Source organism: Delphinus delphis, chromosome 6 (genome assembly GCF_949987515.2).
Source record: "Delphinus delphis chromosome 6, mDelDel1.2, whole genome shotgun sequence".
In the NCBI taxonomy this organism is placed as follows: domain Eukaryota; kingdom Metazoa; phylum Chordata; class Mammalia; order Artiodactyla; family Delphinidae; genus Delphinus; species Delphinus delphis.
In genome coordinates, this window is record NC_082688.1 from 34,644,422 (window position 1) to 34,662,075 (window position 17,654).

At 46.0% G+C, this 17,654-nt stretch overlaps 1 protein-coding gene across 4 annotated transcripts in view; it reads right to left on the bottom strand.

The window, feature by feature from the left end:
• Positions 1–17,654, bottom strand: part of ALDH1B1 (aldehyde dehydrogenase 1 family member B1) — a 273,270-nt gene that overhangs the window by 165,068 nt on the left and 90,548 nt on the right. The window lies entirely within an intron of this gene.

Sequence of the window (17,654 nt, forward strand, 5' to 3'; positions counted from 1 at the left end):
TCTAAGAACTCAGCCTGAGCACTCTGGTGCTTGCAGCAGTAAATAAGGAGCCTTTGAAATAAGCAGATAAAGGCTAATATTCAATAAACTAGTAAACAAGGATTTTCTGTAACTCTCTTGGAAAAGACATCTCTGAGACAAACACAGAGCTGAGCTGAAATATTGGATAAGGCCCACTGATCACAAGAAAACCTAACATAGGTAATTGACTATTGGCAAATGCAACAGAACCAAATAAAGCGAGTAATTAACAATTATTGTGCTTGGAGGTAATGGAACTACAAATCCAGGCTGCCTATGTGTTTGTCCCAGGCACTGATAAGAACAAAGTGGGTGAGTAACCCAGGTGTGAAATTCATTTTATTAGGCTAGATCTAAAAATAGGCTTGAATCAGACAGTGGAAAAGAACAGAATTCATCACCACTTGCTCACCGGGGCACATGGGGAATAAACTCAAGCTCTGGTTTTTGTTTAAAAAGAGAGAATTATGGTAGATTGTTTGCAAAAGTGACCCCCATTATTTCCCTTCCTGTATCTATGATGCTTCGTGGATGTGACTTTGTAACTCTTCCCATCAGGACATGGAGTCTGTTTCCCCACCCCTTGAGACTGTCTAGTTTTGACCAATAGACTGTGACAGAGGTGACACTGTGCTAATTCCAAGCCTTAGCCTCAAGACACCTTGCACCCTGTCACTCGCTCTCTTGGGATTTTTGTCCCTGCCATGTGAACAAGTCCAGGAGAGGCTGCTAGAGACGAGTTAATGTCAACTCAGCTGTCCCAGCAGAGGCCCCCAACCATGTGAAGAGCTCAGCCAAAATCAGCAAAGCCAGCCACAGCTGACCACAGAAGCAGGAGGAATGCCAGCTGAGTCCAGAAAACCTGCTGGCTGAGCCCAACCTAAACGGCCAACCTACAGAACCTTGAGGTTAATAAATGGTTGTTTTTTTATTTTTATTTTTTTTTTTGCGGTACGCGGGCCTCTCACTGTTGTGGCCTCTCCTGTTGCGGAGCACAGGCTCCGGACGCACAGACTCAGCCGCCATGGCTCACGAACTAGCCACTCCGCGGCATGTGGGATCTTCCTGGACCGGGGCATGAACCCGTGTCCCCTGCATCGGCAGGTGGACTCTCAACCACTGCGCCACCAGGGAAGACCAATGGTTGTTATTTTAAGCCACTAAAATTTTTTTTAACATCTTTATTGGAGTATAATTGCTTTACAATGGTGTGTTAGTTTCTGCTTTATAATAAGCCACTAAATTTTAAAGTGATTTGTTACACAGTAACAGATAACAGATACAGGAATATTCTTCATCAAAACAGCTAGAAATAAGCTGTAAAACACGAAATAAACAGTAAATAAACAGTAAAAACACGATAATCACCGCTACAAATAACCGGGCACCTATTGTCTACTGGGAACTTTGTGCATCTGAAACTTTGCTGGGTACTTTACATATTCCATGCGGGGTTACATCATCGAAACTCTGCAAGGCAGAGTTATTTTCATCATTTTGCAAGTGGGGCAGATGAAGAAACTGAGGCTGGGAAGACAGTTTATGCAACTTGCCCAAGGTCCACAGCTATTGTTTTCTCAACCTGAGGCAAGTGGGGCTTCTCAGAGGCTAAGAGAGGCCTGGGCCACTTCCAATTTCTGAGATGCTTTGTATACTAGTAAATGAAGATATGAAGAAACAATTACACAAATGGTGACATATTTTAAATCTTTACATTTATTAAGTAATCACTTTTAATATCAAAGAAAAAAGCAATGCACTATAATTGCTAATCACAAGATAATCACGCATTTATTTTAAAAGCATATTAATTTATAGTAAACCGCACGTGGTATGATTTGGTAATGAGATGCAAACGTTACTTTGTGGGCTGAGCATTTTCTGCTTTTATCAGGTCAGGGTACCTCTATGATGGGACCTATAACCCATGTAACCTCCCTTGGAAATAACAACAAAAGATGAAATATGAGGCCTTTCAATGAGGTCAAGCCCAGCCACAGGGCACACCCTGCCAACCCCAGCCCAGCCCAGCCCTCAGGAGAGGCCTGTGCATGGCCAAAGGAGTCCATTCTACACCCTCAAACAGCCCTTGGCTGAGGGGTGAGCTTCCAGGGAGGGCTCGTACAGAAACTGAATTTCCTCCTCTCATCAGAGAATTAAGTCATCTTTATTTTCTATCACAAAATGACTGCATTCTAAGATGTTTCACTCCATTATGTCCAGGCTTACCCAGAACCAAGCAAAGTAGGGATTTACCAAGAAGCCAGACAACATTGCCAGTCTAAACACAGAGAAGGGAATGGGGATGCAGGACTCTGCATGGTCCAGAGGGTTGAGAAGTCATCTTAGAGATAACTTTGAGGCTGGATCTTGAAGCATGAATAGGAGCCTGCTGGGTGGCAGAGAGCATGCCACGTGGCTGGAACAGTGCTGGAAAAGGTATGGAATTAAGAAAAGACATGTACAAGTAGGAATGGTGCAGATGCCAGTGTAACTAGAGCCCAGGATGGGTGGGGGGAGGGCGGAGGCAGTTGAGGCCAGAGAGGATATTGGGGAAAAATAGTGGAGGGTATTTTACCCAAGAAGGCAGCCAAGTCTCAGTCCCTTGTGGGTATGGCCTCTTGCTGCCAAGGAGGAATCTCAGTCTTAGAATGCAGCTGTGCACCCAGAATAAATCCCTACAGACCTGACTCCATCTGCTCTTTGCAGTAGCCCATCCACTGTCCTCCTTCCCAAAGACTTCAACTGTCCCCCCTCTGTAGGTGGCTCTCCTGCAAACTGCTGCAAGCCGAGTGTTCCCTGGAATCTAAACCCTGCATTTCTCCACTAATCTGCATAATTTACAAACCAGCTCTGAGGTCTTTCACACAGACTATTCTATTTAGAACAAAAAATGTAACCAAGTTTTGAAGCAGCAGCCTCACAGTTTTTTCATAATTTTACAGACTTAAGAGTAGAGAAGGGGGCTTGCCTAGTGGCGCAGTGGTTGAGAGTCCGCCTGCCGATGTAGGGGGCACGGGTTCGTGCCCCGGTCCGGGAGGATCCCACATGCCGCAGAGCGGCTGGGCCCATGAACCATGGCCGCTGAGCCTGCGCGTCCGGAGCCTGTGCTCCGCAACAGGGAGAGGCCACAACAGTGAGAGGTCCACGTACCACACACACAAAAAAAAAAGAGTAGAGAAGTGCTAGACTTCCCTGGTGGCGCAGTGGTTAAGAATCCACCTGCCAATGCAGGGGACACGGGTTCAAGCCCTGGTCCTGGAAGATCCCACATGCCACAGAGCAACTAAGCCCGTGTGTCACAACTACTGAGCCTGCACTCTAGAGCCTGCGAGCCACAACTACTGAGCCCGCGAGCCACAACTACTGACGCCCACACGCCTAGAGCCCGTACTCTGCAACAAGAGAAGCCACCGCAGTGAGAAGCCCAAGCACTGCAACAACGAGTAGCCCCCACTCGCCGCAACTGGAGAAAGCCCACGCGCAGCAAGGAAGACCCAACGCAGCCAAAAATAAATAAATAAATAAATTTATTAAAAAAAAAGAGTAGAGAAGGGCCAAGAAGGTTGGCTTGAAGGTAGAGGAATGACTGAAGTGACCTAGCAGCATTAAGTCTTGGCATCTGGAGCCATCAGGGCCCTCTGGGATCACCTAGTCCAGGGACGGAAAATATATGACACACGGGCCAACCTCCTGCCATCTGGTGTCCAGGGCAGACATTGCTAATCTATTACCACACACTCTTTGGCTGAGCCCAGAAACAACTGAATCCTCCTGTACACAGCACTGTGGGCAGCCTCTACCCATCAGTCAGAGTCAGCCATAAATGAAAACCAGCTGGTCATTCCTGATGGTTTCCATTGCTCCCAGTTCACAGAGGAGAAAATAGAGGCACAAGGAGGGTAAGGGACTTGTCCAAGGTGGGCTTTCCTGTCCCTTTGGGCAGAGCTTTCCCCTATACCACATGGCCTCCCCATTTCCATATGGTTGCAGAGGACAAACACTTCCATGCCTCAACTGTAATTCAGGGAATGACTCTAGCATATGCGATGGAGTTTTACAAGCAACGTCATTTTTCTTTTGCTTCAAGTTGTTATTTGGTCATGCTTTAAAATGTAGATTTGTATTATCATAATCAAAGAACATATAAACAGTTAGTAGATTCTGCCCACACACTTAATAAAACCCTAAGGAATTCATTCATTCACCTATGGGCCAGGCAGGGTGCTGGGCATTGAGTTTATGAGAACACAAAGGACATCCCAGGTGCCCAGGGAGCTAAAATGCTCAAATCTGACATTCTGCTTAGCTTGGGGGAATGTGCTCAGTTCAACTCCCCCATCCTAGCACTGAAGGGACCCAGAGATTCCACACATGCCACCCCTCACCCTGTGCAATCCTCCCTAGAGCCCTTTAACAGGCCCTTGTCCACACACCTTCAATGATGGGGAGAACACTACCTCCCAAGGCTGCCAATTGGACCTTCAGATGGTTCAGCCTGCTACAAATTCTTCCTTTTGCTAAAAGAAAATGAGTCTCCCCAAGTCCTCCACGCACTGGTCCTGCCTTTGTCCCATGGGGCACTAACTTTCTGGGGACCTAAGAGAGAACGTTGAGGGGGAGGGTTGTCCAGTGAAAGAGAGACAAGAAAAGGGGAGAGGGAAGGCATTAAAACCATCCTTTACAGTGTGGCAAGACCGTTTCATATCCTTGCTCATAATTCTTACTCATATCAGTAGAACGTCATCGTGCCCATTCTGCCCCAGTATATGCTGAGATCCTTATAAACCCAGCTCCTCCAGAAGGCCCAAAATGCATTTGCTATGGGATCCTGTGCAAGAGAGCTGGCTGCTATGGTAGCAATTGCATGTAAATTTCCCAGAACCCCCAAATAAACTATTAATCAGAAAGATGAAGAAAGGGCCAAGGGGGTAAATAAATCAGTGAAGAAATCGGCTCCTACCGGGAAGGACAGGGAGCAGGGCCACCCCAACCTGCTGAGGCAATAATTCATCCCTCCCTTTGATCCTTTAAATGCAGAAGGAGGGGCGGCTGGAGCCCAAGGGGATGCTATCTCACTCCCTTCTCCAACTGTTTTGTCTGTTATTCTTTTGGAGCCAGAGAGGCTTGATGGTGGAAGCTGCACCTGGCATCCCATCAGTGGAGAGAAAGAACAAGGCCCCCTGCTAGCAGGAATATCAAAGGTAAAGATGTTTGACCCTGAAAAAAATGTTCTGGCCAGCTTGAAAGAAGCATTCTACTGAAGTGTGGTGATGACAGTGGGATTAGGTTCAGCACTGGTGGATAATAGAAGGATTAGAGTGATGGAGCACAAATTTTATCTAGAAGATTGTGGGATGTGTTTGTTGGTTTTTTCCCCAGGATCTTGCTTTTTTTAATGTTTATATTTGGCTCTTAATAAGGATTATTACGGGAAGGCTTACTAAGCTTCCTTGAAGTAAAGTAGACCCACCTAGAACCTGGTGGGTCCCACCACACAGCCCCCTGGGGGGGGGAGTGCTCTAATTAAAACGCTCCTGGGAGGAAAGGAACAAAGGGTACTATCCCGGTGTACACAGAAGCCTGCAAAGGGAACATCCATGTGACCAAGAAGGGATCTCAGACCTCAGGACAGGGAGAGGGATATTCAAGGTAAGCATGGTGGGCTCCACTGTGACTGTGGCCCCTGCTGACCAGGCCCAGTGGTAACCCCACCCCTGGCTTATGTAGGCAGGGCTATGGCAAGGGGGGAAGAGTGCACTGGAGAGGACCAGCCCTGGCTCCACAGCAAACTCACCCTGGATCTTGGGCAAAGCCCTTCCCTTGTCTGGGCCTCAGTTTCCCAAACTGCACAAGGATGGGCCTGGGGTGACTGAGGTCAACGTCACCATGTAGCTGGCAGTAATGGGCCTTGATGCAAAGTCTAACACGGGACCCTCTCCCCCTACCTTTTGTTTCTCCTTCGAGGGGAAAAAGGGGTTTAATCAAGGGTGTCATCCTTGGGTAAGAAGTAGGGGCAAGGGAGGGGGGAATCCCACCTCAAAAGCCACCCTGGGGGAGATCTGACCAGAGACTAGAGAGGGATGCCTCCAGGACTCCAACAGAGGGGCCCCTGAAGGCTTCTTTGGTGCTCTCTGGCTCTGAAATTTACATCTCTTAATTGAGAAAAGAGGAAGGGGAGGTGATAGAGGATAGAAGGGGCTTTCTACCCTGTAGGCCAAGGTTGAATTAAAGTCACAAAGAGAAAATCCAAGCGCACCCTGCCTCTCTCCCCCACGAAGCAAGTCTTCACCCCAGAAAAAGCACTTGGCTACGCAGGCCACTTTGCCTGCTGCCTCCTGTAAGCCCCCTCAGAGAACTGTTTTAAGCTCATCAAAGTGAGGAGGCCTTGAAGGAAGCACTAAGGCCCAGAGAGGGGAATGATGGACCCACAGCCTCACAGTGAGGAGGTGGGAGAGGCGGAACTCGCACCCAGGTCTCCCACCCCAGACCTATTCAGTTTCCACTGCCAAATATCCCTACACTGTCTTCCCTGGGCTCTTGCTATAATTCATGTATATTGTACAGTGAAAATGGCAGGGAGAGATCCTGCCGGAATTGGTAATTTTTCACCATGGGTGGCACTAAGGCTTCCCTATTCCCTGGAAGAGGGAAATGAAGCGTTGATTAAGTACTCGAAACATCCCTGACTGTGGACCATTTAATAAGTGCCTCGTCCATCTCTCAGGCATTAGAACAGACATTTGGTCTGCTAATCCAATTTGGCCAGCCTCTCCAAGGCTGCTATCGCTGGCTGCTGGGCGCCATTTTGTTTGACGTGTCAGGAATCAATACAAGCTCCCTGCAATTGCTCTCACTACTGCTTGATTAATTACAAATGAGACCTCTCCCCTTGCATTAATGTTCCACTACAGACAGAGCAACCTGCAATGTCCAAGAAGCTTTGAGGATCTGCTGATGACCCAGCAATTCCCCTGATTCTCTCAGCATATTTCCTGGATGTGAATAAATCATCAGAAAGTAGGTGTGGGGTCTGCAAATCTTCACACCCTAAACTGTGATTTATGCTATGCTGTCCACTTGGGTAAGTGTCACCATACTCCTCACCGACATGATTCGGTCCCAAGTCACCCTCTCCCAAACCCCCTCCTCAGGAGACCACAGGTGTCCCTGTGACCAATTCAGTATCCTTTCTATGGAGGTGAGGCTAGTCATGGTCACACCAGCGGCCTCTTTGGCACCCTAATACAAGGATAGTTGGGCTTTGTCGATGACCTCCCAGACACTCCTTTCCGAGCACCTCTCAGTGGCCTCCCCTTCAGTGCAGACTGAAGGACAGTCTTGTCCTCTCTCCTTTCGTGTTCTCATTCCCACCTTTGACCATCTGTCTGCTGATGCTTCCAAGTCTCTCTCCAGACAGGCTTTTCTGGAGCTCTCCACCTGGGTGCTCCCTGCTCCAGGCATCTCAGCCTCAACATCTCTCCCATCTTTGTGAGAGCACCTTGGTCATGGCAGCTTAAAGACTCAGGACATGTCTTTTCTCACTCACACTCTGCCTCCATCCAACTGATCACCAAGTCCAGGCAGACATCTACGTGATGTCCCCGGAGTTCACTTCTACTCCCAGTTCCCACTGTTTCTGCTTCAATTCCTGTCAAAACCTGGTCTCCACACTGCTGGTATCCACCCCCGCTCCAACTTACTCTCCATGCTTCCAACCAAAACTCCTCCAAAAATGCTGCCTTCACCTTGTAGTTTCCCTGCTCATAATCCTCAAGGACTCCGTCACCAGACTCCTCACCTACATGATTTGGTCCCACAGTAAGAATAATCCAGCATAAAGTTCATCTTTTCCTACAAATGCCTCATACTTCCCTACCTCCACATCTTTGCTTACATAGTTCTATCTTCTTCAATCTCAACCAATTGAACTCCTATTCATCTGTCAAAGCCCAGCTCCAATGCCCCTTCCTCTAAGAAACCTTTTAACTACCCCCACCTTAAGAGTCAACTTATAGACAGCCATAGACAGATATGTGCCCAATCCACTGCTAGAACAATTATAAAGTCACACAGGCCCACCCTTGACGACTTAAGAACCCAGAACAAGTAAAAGAGGGAGTCTTGCAGCCCACAGCACCTGCTCCCCTCTTTCCACCCTTCTGCCTGACTTCATCCTGTGCTGTAAGGATCTTGTGCACATGTAAGGTTCTTGTTCAAGCCCTCATGCCCAAGATCCACCCCACACCCCCATAACCCCTTTCTTACTCCCACAGTCACTCTTTGACCATCCCTTGGGGCTACGGGTACAACAGCCTTGCAGAAGAGACAAGTACAAGTCCTGGATGCAGGCTTGGTCCCTTTGGGCAGGAAATCCCAGGATGGAGAGTGCTGGAGTGAGGTCCAGAAAGGGCCTGGGCTCTGGGTGGTCCTCATTACCTGTGGGGAAGACCAGGGGAGGAGGGCAGAGCTATAGCCTCTGCAGTAGAGCTTCTCACACTTGTGTGCACATGGATCAGGAGACCCTGCATTTATAACAAACTCCCAGGAGATGCAGATGCTGCTGGCCACAGACCACACTGAGAGTAGCAAGGGACTGGAGCACCAGGCCCAGGTCCAAGGGTGGACGGATGCTACATTAGCTGTATGCTGTCTTCTTTGCCACTTGATGAGGAAAAAACACTAGAAGGTGTGGTTCTCCAGAACGAGGGAAAGAGTTCAGGAAAAATAGGTTCCCATGAGGACAACTCATTTTCACCTCCATAGCTCCCAGGTCCTCCCTGCAGACCACAGAGGCAATGACCAGGCAGGTTGGTAGATTTGGGCCTCCTGACTTTAAGTCCAGACCCTTTGTCTACCTGGTGCTGTGAGGAGTCCACCAGACCCTGGGAGCAGGTAGTAGAAGGAAATCAGGTCATTTCCTGTGTACATATGACTGCCCGTGAAAACAAACCTCACCATCAAAACTGCAGAACTAGAATGATCCCAGGAGGCATCTCGGGGACTTTACAGGTAGGGAGACACTGCGCTCCCCCCAAAGGTCTTCCCTTCCCCTGCTCTCTCTCATGCTCTAATTTCACACCCTAGCTAATTACTCCACTCTCTTCTCCCCTCAGCAATATTGCTACCACCACCATTGGGCCCCCTTCCAGTTGTTTTATATATATACATATATATCTTGCCTGGAGTCACTGAGCAACAGGACTGAAAGTGCTCTTGTACAATTCTCTCACTTTAAAAATGGGGAAACTGAGATCCAGAGAGGGGTGGTGACTTGCCTGAAGTCCTACAAGTTAGGATGGAGCCTTAGCTAAGAAACAGGTCTCCCCACTTCCAGTGCAGCTCTGCCCACTGCCCCACACTGCCTCTTTGCTAAACCCACCCTTCATCCACATTGAGCATGTAAAAGACCTCCCTCAGTTAACATCTGAATGAGTTTCAGCAAGCCATTTCACCTATCTGAGCCTCAGCTTCCTTACTGCTCAGAGGGGAGGACCTAGCCCCACCACAGAGTTGTGGGGAGAATTGGGGGAGCCAGCACAGGGCCTGGAAGCGTGAAGCAATTATGATTAAGAAAACAGGCCCTTTATTAGCTCCCTTTGGCTGCTGTGACAAATTACCACAAACTAAGTGGCTTAAAACAACACAAATTTCTTGCAGTTTTTGAGGTCAGAAGTCAGAAATGGGTCTCACGTGACTAAAATCAAGGTGTTGGCAGGGCTGCATTCCGTTCTAGAGGATCTAGGTGAGAATCTGTTTTCTGGCCTTTTTAGCTTCTAGAGGCCACTCACATTCCCTAGCTCATGATCCCCTTCCTTCTTCAAAGCCAATGACGGCTGGTTGGGTCTTTCTCATACACCATTCCTCCTGCACACCTCTCCTGCCTCCCTCTTTCACTTAGAAGGACTCTTGTGATTACTCTGGGCCCACCTGGATGTCCAGGATGCTCTCTCCATCTCAAGGTCAGCAGATTAGCATCTTTAATTCCATCTGCAACCTTAATTCTCCTTTGCCATATAATATAGCATATTCACAGGTTCTGGGATTAGGATGTGGGAGGCCATTATTCTGCCTATCACGGTCCTAAACCATCTGGGAAGTTGGAGAAACTAAGGAAAACCAGGTTTGAAGAAAAATACACATGCAAAAACATTTTGGCATCTAATCTCAGGGGGTTCGTGGGCACCCAAGCATGGACTCTAGTATGAACTCTTGGACTAAAAGGATAATATGGGTCCCCCACCCTTTATGACAATTGTCATAAGTATTTTAGAGTGCACCCACGTGCACATGTGCATACTCATATACTCGTGCACACACATATACTCATGCACACATGTGTACATGCATACATGTGCCTATACCTGCACGCATGCCCTGTGTGCACACATGCATACTTATGCTGATACACACACGTACATAGACATATACACACCACGCAATTTTCCTACAGAAATTGGAAGACCTTCGTTGGCTTCTCTGCGTGAGATGCAGCCAGGAAGGCACAGGAAAAGTCTGCCCCTGCTTTACTTCTCCAACCAGCTCATTCCACCTCCACCCCAGCCCCTTGGGGTCTGCGGCCATTCTGTGCTTGTCCCTGACGTTCATCAGTGACCCTTGGCAGGTTTCCCCTGGTGGAGAGTGCGGACCAGCTGCTGGCTGGCACGAACCCTGTGGCTTATTCTTCTGCAGGGTGTTCAGCTTGCAAAGCTGCTTCCCTGAGGCTTCAGCTTGAGTTATTGCTCTGTACATTTATTTTTTTGAGTGGCAACACTTTAGGAGCCCCAGCTCTTACACCTGTGCATTCAGAGCCAAAGATGAAATTGATAGAGGCAACTCACAAGGAGGACAAGAGGGTCTGATTGCACCCAGGCACCCACATGTCCATGTACACTCACTCTCGGACATGCCCATCAACACAGGTTTATACACACTTACACACACACACACACACACACACACACACACACACACAGACCTATTTCTGACAGGGCTGCCTATCAAGACACCCAGGAAATCCACCTCGTGGATCCCCCGAATACATGTACATCTCGAGGATGGCAGGTCCCCCAAAAGAGAAAGTCACAAGGGAAAGAGTGGCCTGGCCCCTTCCTCAGCAGGCAAATACACATAGTTGTCCCCAGCCAACCTCCCACACAAGCCCAGTCTCTCAGCCCCACAGTTCCAGGCTCCTTTGAGCTCCACTTCTTCTGCCAGAGTTCCCACCTCATCCTAAATCCCAGCCTCCAGCTTCAGCTGTCAGTCACCATTTACTTTGCTTGAGTTCTGCTGCTCCATGTGGTAGCGGATGCTGCAAGTCTCAAGGGTAAAGGGGAGCAGGGTGAGATCACTGTGATCTAGCCCCAGGTGAAACATCTAAAGTTTGGCATACTTTTGAGCCCACAAAAAATGATTCTTGTTGGCATATCTCCAGTAACTAATTATGTAAAACGATATCTCTTTCCTTCCCAGACTTGAGCCATGCTCCCCAAAATCTCATTGTCATTATTACATTAACTTTGAAAGGGGCAGGGTCCCAGACGGGAGAAGAACTAACCGAGGCCCTCGCCGCCATACCCCAGCTGGAGCTGGATCCCTGTGGTTGGGCTGGGTGAGGCCCTCACCTTCCCAGAGAGACACAACTCGCTGATCTACAGGAATGCAGCAAACCCTTCTGGCAGCTCTTCAGAGGACAATAGTCCATAACCAGGTGGTGATAAGGTCCTTCCACACCTGGATGAAGGGGGACCTGGGAGGCAGGTGGCACCTGGCCCCTGCACTGCTCATGCCAGTTAGCTCTGTGACAACCACTGGGCCCACAGACAATGGCATGCTCCTGGAGGTACAGCTTTGGGGGAGCACTGAGGAGTCACCTGGGGTTTCCCACTCTCAGCTTCTTTGTCCAGAGCATTTCAGCCCTGGCTGGGAGTGACATAGAGATGGAGGCTCTTGGCTCAAGGTGGAGGAACTGCAGGGAAGACCTGTATATGGGGGCAGGGAAAAGATGCTGGATTAGAAGGTCAAGGCCAGAGAGAAAGAGTGGAGAGGAGAGGGCAGTGTGGCAGAGACTACTCATAGCCAATGTCATAGTTAATTCCCCTTCTTCCTGGTTTTCTTGTTGACAGTGTGCCGGGGCTCCACAGCAGCCGTCAGTGGCCACAGCATATAGTCATGGCCAATGAGATGTAAGCAGAAGTCATTTGGGCAGGTTTCCGAGAAAGCATTTTTAGTACTGTCTGTCCTCAGACCCCGCTCTGGGTTCCGTGATTTAGTGGGCCTTGTATATCATGCAGACACACACACACACACACACACACACACACACACATACGCACACCCATTTCTTAATGAACACAAAGATGGTCTCTATCAGTTGAGATCATGTGCTTAACACTGACACAAGCAATCCATGCCCTAAACATCTTATTACAAGCACCATTCAGGCCCCAGGGAAATACACTTCCACATCCCTTGCCCTGTTTCGAAACAATACTGAGTCTGGAAATTTTGTGTCTGTGCCTGATGACAGTGGAGATGAATGCTCCTTCTGAAATCAGGAAGGAATGAATGGCAGAAGAGCTTAGGTAATGGGAAAAATTGTTAATTCCTTCCCAGCACATAGCATGAATGTTATGTTCTTACAGACCAAAGTATCATTTCCCTCTTGTGCCAAGCATCTATTTTCTTGCTCCTTTCCCAGTTCCAATCCCCTTCTGGAGGTACTCACTATTAGCAGGGTGTTCACAGCAGTTGTACATGGCAGCTGAAGAACATGTTGCCATACTTAACAATTCATATTACTCTCAAATTTGTATACTTGTAGGTCTAGACAGAATGTACACAAAGCATGATATGAAGCATTTACTTTGGCAATCACGTGGATGTTGAATGACAGAAGGTCAAGTTTTATTTTTATAGAAATGTTTACTAAGATTTGTTTAACTAAATTTTAAAAATAAATTTATTTAAATATTTCAATACATGAATTATAATTTATATTTTACCTTTTAATTGTTAAATAATTATGACTTTTGTAGAAAAATTAACTTCTATAGAATATGTACATGAAAAATGATTTTTTTTTTTTTTTGCGGTACGCGGGCCTCTCACTGTTGTGGCCTCTCCCTGTTGTGGAGCACAGGCTCCGGACACACAGGCTCAGCGGCCATGGCTCACGGGCCCAGCCACTCCGTGGCATGTGGGATCCTCCCGGACCGGGGCACGAACCCGTGTCCTCTGCATCGGCAGGCGGACTCTCAACCACTGCGCCACCAGGGAAGCCCAATTCTTTGGTTTTTATGTTCACTTATTTTGTTTTGTTGTTGTTGTTGTTTTGGGCCATGCCACACAGCTTGCAGGATCTTATTTCCCAGACCAGGGATCAAACCCAGACCCTCGGCAGTAAAAGCGCAGAGTCCTAACCATGGACTGCCAGGGGATTGCCTACGTTCACTTATTTTTAACTAATGCTTTTTGATAAAAATATATTCAAATTCTGTATACTTTCATTACATTTACATTTTATGTTTTTATCCTTTAGATCACGGGTTGGCAAACTTTTTCTTAAAGGGCCAGAAATTTCAAGCTTATTAGGCTATACAATCTCTGTCACAACTATTCACCTCTGACACTAACGTGATAACAGCCGTGGACAATATGTAAAAAAATGAGCCTGGCTAAGTGCCAGTAAAACTTTATTTACAAAAACAGGCAATAGAGCGGCAGGTCATAGTTTGCCAACCTCTGCTTTAGATCATTACTGCCAACAGAATACAAATCTGTGAAAATCTTGATGATAACATAATTATTGAATTTTGCTGAGATAAAAGCAAAAATATAAAATTTATGGAATAAATATATGATAACTTATAAATTATGTATACCTTACTTTTATTATTCATTCAGACTTTGCAAGCACATCAACAGAATACCCAGATATATTCAGTCATAATTAAATTAAATTGTCTTTGGTGCTTTGTTGATCTTCAGTCATATAAAAATTATAGCCTGACATATATTCTAGATTTTGTCATTTTGAAGGTATTTTTGTCAAAGCAATAAGACAAAGATATGTTATTTAACAGTCTTCTGGCTTGAATTAACAACTTTTAAATTGATAAACCTACGGTAGCTGGGTGTCCCTTCATACTCTTGTCCTGGTCCCTGCAAATATCTGGAGTAGCCTGAGCCTTTTAGGAGGGGACAGGCTTGGCTGGCTTTCCCTTTCACCATTTTGACTTTCCTGTTTTCCTGGAACATAGACATGATGGTTGGAGTTTGGCTACTATATTGCCAACATGAGGAAGCAGCCAAGTGACTGGCAGAAACTTAGGCCTGACAGCACTAAACCTAATTTAGAAACCACCCACCCCCAGACCCTTACCATGTGAAGAAAATGAATCACTACGTTGTTATTTGGTTTTCTGTTACAAGCAGCCAAACACAATTTCCTAGACAAAAATTCCAGCTGGGAGGTGGCTCTCCCTCCACATTTCTTCTGATGCACCTATCACAGCTCCCATCACAGGCTGGTATGTGTCACAGTACATTCATTCATTCATTCATTCAATAAATATTCACAAGGGCTTATTCTGTGCCATGGCCCAGAGTAGTTCTGGGGCTACGTGAGGAACTGGAGAGAAATATGGGGAGAGATCTTCGTAAGGAGCTCACAGCCTAATGATGGAGACAAGCATGGAAACAATTACAATGGATCCTTGATCTACTATGGTGTTAGTTAAGAAATAGGTAAGAAACCATAAGTCTGGGCAGTTATGGCAGCTCTGGCTATGAAGTTGTCAGGGGCCCAGGCCTCCTCTCTCTTGTTGCTCTGTCATATTGGGGTTTCCTCATTCACCTGGTCCAAAATGACTCACCATGTGTCCATATTCCAGCCAGCTAGAAAGGGCAGAGGAGAACATGCCTCTTCCCTTTAAGGGCACAACCTCCAAGTTTCACACATCACTTACATCCATTGGGCAGAACTTTATTACACAGCTTTATTAACTTTATTAACTAGCTGCAGGGAAGTCTGGGAAATGTAGTCTTTTTTCTGGGCAGCCATGTGCTCAGCAAAAAACTCAGCTATCTATTATATACAAGAAAGAAAACCAGCCATTACTGCCACACTTTCCAAAACACTTCTGAACCACCAAAATAATGAACTCAGACATATAGGCTCGTGATTTCTAGAATCACATTCCCACAAGACACTGGTATTTACTGTTCTCACTTGCCCCATATGACCACTACTAGTTAACTGCCTTTTGAAGATTTCATTAAAGTTTTGTTTATCTCCACTTACTACATACATGTGCACATATACAACAAACAAAAAATAAACCAAAGTTTTTATCACTTAAGTAGAGTCATTCCCTAAGTGATGAATTGAGAACACCAAAACTTCAGAGAATTGGATGCCAGGCAGTCAGCTAGGTTCACTCACTAGCTCAGTATCTTGGTTCAGCACGTTGGCCTCACAACCCAGGATTCCAATTCACGGCTTTTAGGGTCTTCAGAAAAAGCCAAAACTATGTGTGTTATGCCTGTGAATCCTTTGAGCTGAGGTGAGGGTTGTGATGCGCATATAAGTGAAGCAGTCCATTTTAATGTTGCTATTTTCATTCCAAGGGCATTTCAATGTGGTACTTTTACCAGGTCATTTTGAGCTGTATCAAAACATAAAAGCTGTTTGTTTTCTGTGTAAACCCATCTTTAATCCCACCCTATTTCTCAGCCTCAATCTACTCCTTGCTCTACTCCTTCCTCACTCATTGTTATTCAACCACAAAATTTATGACCACAGCAAATGGCCCATGATAAATGGACCCTAGTAAAATATCTGTAAATCCACCATTCTGCTCCCATGGGAGATTTAATAAAAATGAACTCAGATAAAAATACTCATTAAAAATTGAAACAGAGACGGATAGACAGTGCTTAATTTATAATTAATACATGAGAAAATTACAGTCTCTTTCTCAAGGGTATTTGAAAATATTTTAGAGTCATAATTTTTTACCCGCATCAAAACTGTTCTATCAATTCTCATATTTTAATAATGCCTGTTATGGGGTTTTCCTTTATACATAGAGATAGTATCCTAGGTCTTTTTTGGGTTGGTCCCAGCACTGGCAAATTTCCAGATGGCTTTGACTGGATTGACAATTTTAGTCATTACCCTTCATTTTCCTTTTATGACCTAACGTTAGTAGAATTAATGAGGTTTAGTGGGGTTTATTTTTGACAATTTTGGTGGCTTTAAACAAGTGCCTTTGACCCAATTTTTAAATGGCTGCAGATTTTAAGGGGTATTATCTACTAAAGCATCTGATGGAACTTCTGGGTCATTAGTTGCCAAAAGCAGATTCATTTGAGATACAAGGGAAAAATTCTAACCACTTCTGTTTGGTTCTTTCTTTTTATTTTCTAATAAATTTTTTAATTAATTTATTTTTTTGGCTGCATTGGGTCTTTGTTGCTACACGCAGGCTTTCTCCAGTTGCAGCTAGCAGGAGCTGCTCTTCATTGTGGTGTGCAGGCTTCTCATTGCGCTGGCTTCTCTTGTTGCAGAGCATGGGCTCTGGGCATGCAGGCTTCAGTAGTTGTGGCACGTGAGCTCAGTAGTTGTGGCTCCCGGGCACTAGAGTGCAGGCTCAGTAGTTGTGGTGCACGGGCTTAGTTGCTCCGCGGCATATGGGATCTTCCCTGACCAGGGCTCGAACCCGTGTCTCCTGCATTGCAGGCGGATTCTTAACCACTGCACCACCAGGTAAGTCCCGTTTGGTTATTTTAACTCTTTCTAAGTTAATGTCTTTTACAGTTTTGGGGGGCACTAAATGGAAAATACTTTTAGTTCTCAAGAAGAGTGAATGGGTGGCCTCGAGTGTGTCCTGCTCCTAAATCATTACCACACATACTCAGTTTCCTCATCTGTGAAAGGGAATAATAGTGGTACCTAATTCACAGTGCTTGAGCATTAAATTAAAATATGGAAAGTGCTTAGCATGGCGCCTGGCACATAAAAAATGCTCACTGGATGACAGCTATGGTTCTATTGTTATTCCTCTTTTTTTCTTTTTAATTTTTGAATTTTATTTTATTTATTTTTTTATACAGCAGGTTCTTATTTTCATCAATTTTATACACATCAGTGTATACATGTCACGTCCAATCGCCCAATTCATCACAGCACCATCCCCACCCCGCCGGCGGCTTTCCCCCCTTCGTGTCCATAGGTTTGTTCTCTACATTTGTGTCTCAACTTCTGCCCTGCAAACCGGTTCATCTGTACCATTTTTCTAGGTTCCACATACATGCGTTAATATACGATATTTGTTTTTCTCTTTCTGACTTACTTCACTCTGTATGACAGTCTCTAGATCTATCCACGTCTCTACAAATGACCCAATTTCGCTCCTTTTTATGGCTGAGTAATATTCCATTGTATATATGTACCACATCTTCTTTATCCACTTGTCAATAGGCATTTAGGTTGCTTCCATGACCTGGCTATTGTAAACAGTGCTGCACTGAACATTGGGGTGCATGGGTCTTTTTGAATTATGGTTTTCTCTGGGTATATGCCCAGTAGTGGGATTGCTGGATCACAGGGTAATTCTAGTTTTAGTTTT